Source organism: Heterodontus francisci, chromosome 1 (assembly GCF_036365525.1).
Source record: "Heterodontus francisci isolate sHetFra1 chromosome 1, sHetFra1.hap1, whole genome shotgun sequence".
NCBI classification, from domain to species: domain Eukaryota; kingdom Metazoa; phylum Chordata; class Chondrichthyes; order Heterodontiformes; family Heterodontidae; genus Heterodontus; species Heterodontus francisci.
Genome location: NC_090371.1, coordinates 130,316,144 through 130,319,685, shown reverse-complemented (window position 1 = coordinate 130,319,685; position 3,542 = coordinate 130,316,144). Strand labels below are relative to the sequence as shown.

Below are 3,542 nucleotides of genomic sequence, written 5' to 3'. Positions count from 1 at the left end.
TTATCCCTCTTCTTACCTAATGTGGACCATCACCTCTGGCTGTTCACCCTCCACCAAAAGAATGTTTTGCAGCCACTCTGTGACATTATTGACCCTGGCACCAGGGAGGCAATTTATCTAAGGCATCTACCTTAACACTGAGCAACACAAGGTTCAGACCCATGACATCACATCCTGTGATGATGCTTAAGGCCCATATACATACTCTACCCAGCAACAGCTTATGCACATTATACTACATCTCCCCCAAAGTCTCTGACTTCATTCATCGGGTCTGTAATGCTGTGGGGTTCTCACGACTCTGCTATAGCATGTTCTTCCGTCACTTGTCTAGGGTACTGGGTCTTTCAGTTCTTCTTCCTCACTTTTTTGCTGATGAGTAGAACTACAGGATGACTCAGGTTCTTTGCTTTCATTGTCATCTGAATGACCTATCGTTGGTTGTATTACCGGTTCATCAGCTCTCTCTGGTAACTGATTCTCTTGATTTATAATAATCTTTTCTGGATGGCATCATCTCTCTGCGAGATGGAGGTGAACCATAACTGTCCCTTTCGCATGAGAGCAGTCCGCTTGAGCCACTTCCTCTTCCTCCCATTCCTCCATTTTGCATTAGCCCCGAAGGAAGGGACCTTTTAGGTGGTGGTACATTCCTCTTAAAGTAGTGCTGTTCTTTCTCGTGAATCCATTCACTGTGATTATCTTTATGAGGTGGACCTCTCACTCCTTCTCAAATCCCCCTAGGAGGACCACGGCTTCTTGGAGGTGGAGGTTGTCCACATCGTCCACTATTTTCAAATGCTGGTCTAGTAGCTTTCTCTACTTTAATGCGTTTTCCATCCAAAGGCTTCCCATTCAGATCCTGGGCTGCGTCCCTCACATCTACTGTACTTTTAAAAGTTACTAAAGAAAAACCCCTCGACTTATTTGTTTCACGATCTTTCACCAGCAGAACTTTTACTATCCTTAGATTTTTTTATTTTTTTTTTAGAGATGCAGCACTGAAACAGACCCTTCGGCCCACCGAGTCTGTGCCGACCATCAACCACCCATTTATACTAATCCTACACTAATCCCATATTCCTACCACATCCCCACCTGCCCCTATATTTCCCTACCACCTACCTATACTAGTGGCAATTTATAATGGCCAATTTACCTATCAACCTGCAAGTCTTTGGCATGTGGGAGGAAACCGGAGCACCCGGAGAAAACCCACGCAAACACAGGGAGAACTTGCAAACTCCACACAGGCAGTACCCAGAATTGAACCCGGGTCACTGGAGCTGTGAGGCTGCAGTGCTAACCACTGCGCCACTGTATTTGGCAAACACTGTTTCAAGTGCCTTTTCATTTGTTTCAGTATTCAGACCACCAATGAAGAGTTTTCCAGGACGATCTGCTTCCACGTTGCGTAACATCTGTAAGGCTAAACAAGCTTTCTTACTGAGTAGTGAACAGGCTTGGTTCTTTATAGCACATAGGGTTCTGGAATGGTGTTATTTCTGTGTGTTAAGGTTGTTTGTATTTCTCCTATAACCTTTAACTGAATCCCTCCCTGCCTGTATAATTTCTTGTTGGTTTTCCCAAACCTTTCCTTCCTCAGCCATGGTGTTTTGTCAGAAAGGACAGAAACTGCTGCTCCTGTATCTAACTTGAAGTTGGTTTTATTTTTCCCCACTAATATTTCTGCTTCCTAGCAATCTTAGTTTTCCTTTAGCACGTCCCCAAGCGAGGGAGTTTTGATCATTTACTTCTCTTTTACTTCATCTATTTTGTGTTAGTCTGCAGCGTTTGTTTCTTGCTGCGACAGACTTGCCGAAAGTGCCCCCTAATCTTGGTCCAGAAACATTCAGCTTCACAGACTAGACAAATTTCCTGTCGTTGAAGCTCTCGGCCACACCTACTGCAGTTCAGTGTTACTGCCTATAGATGTCTTTCCTGCCTCTCAGGCTTTCTGGCACCATTATTCCCTGTCTTCTCCACAGACTCAACTCACTCTAGAATTTTTGAGGTTGGACTCCTCTGATCCCCCAGAACTAGTAGTTAATTAAATGTTTGGGCATCTGCCTACCTGCTCAACAGAATGGCTTTTTGCAGAGTCGAATCCTCTTTCGACTGAAGCTGATCTGACAGCGTTTCGTCTATGACTCTGACTACTATTCTGTTCCGAATCAGTTCTTCTTACAAGCTCCCACAGTCACAATCCTCAGTTATTTTACATAGATCATTAATGAATGAGACGATACTTTCACTGTCTTTTTGGGTGCATTTGTTGAATTTCGCCTTTTCCACATTAACACTTATTCTGATCCTAAAGTATCCTCCAAGGCTTTTATTACTTCGCCATACAGGGTTTCCTTTTCATTGATCCGCAGGATGATTAAAATGTCATCTGCACTGTCTCCCTTGGCATAAAGTAAAACACTGACCTGTTTGTAATCTGGTCATGCTGCTAGACCGGGCACAGAACGGTATCTGTCAAGTCTTCGAATCCATCTTGGCCACGCCTCGGCCTGGTTGAGCCCCACTGCTTGCTTGAAGCTCTCCGGTAAGGGTATCGACTTCTCCATGCTTCTCTCTGATGTTCTCAATATCTTCTGTCTTTACCCTACAGAAGTCATTTTTACTGCTGTCACCATATTCTATACTGATCAATGTACTGCTAATATTAAATAAGGATAGTAACTGAAGTTTATTTACAGGGGTCTTATCTCTAAGGCGTCTACATTAACATTGACCAACACGATGTTCAGACTTGTGACATCACATCCTGTGATGCTGCTTAAGGTCTATTTAGATAATCTACCCAGCAACAGATTATGCACATTATACTAAAGAAATCATGAGAATGTTATCCGTGACTTTATCTTTATTGATTTTCTGATATGTACAGATTATGTGCGAGCCCCAGCATCATTGGCAGGGTTTCACAGAATGCACGCTTTAGTGCAGAGGAAAGGTTCATAAGACTTGACCAAAATTGCAGCCCTGCAAACCAGTACTTCTGGCTACTGTTGGTCTGATTCATAGAATATTTAAGTAGGAGGAGAGAGAAACTCAGGACTGAGCTATTGTAATAGGAATTGCTAAAATATTGAAAAGAAAAACATTTATGACAGCATGTGATGTGATAAACATAGGGAGAAAGGAAGTATTAAGGGGATTAGCATCCTTGAAAGTGGATAAATCACCAGAGCCGGATGAAATGTACCTCAGGCTGTTAAAAGAAGCCAGGGAGAAAATAACGGAAGATCTGGCCATCATCTTCCAATCCTTACTGGATACAGGTGTGATGCTGGAAGATTGGAGGTCTGCTAACATTGTAACTTTATCTAAAAAGAAAGCGAAGGATAGACTAAATAATTACAGGCCAGTCAGTCTAAACTCGGTAGTGGGCAAATTATTGGAATCAATTCTGAGAGTAAGGATAAACTGTGACTTAGAAAGGCACGGGTTAATCAAGGATAGTCAGCATGGATTTGTTCAGGGAAGGTCATGTCTGACTAACTTGATTGATGAGGGTAGTGCAGTTGATGTGG

At 42.8% G+C, this 3,542-nt stretch overlaps 1 pseudogene; it reads right to left on the bottom strand.

The window, feature by feature from the left end:
• Positions 1–457: 457 nt before the first annotated feature.
• On the bottom strand, positions 458–1,421 carry LOC137368089 (RNA binding motif protein, X-linked-like-1; annotated as a pseudogene).
• Between the last annotated feature and the right edge of the window lie 2,121 nt (positions 1,422–3,542).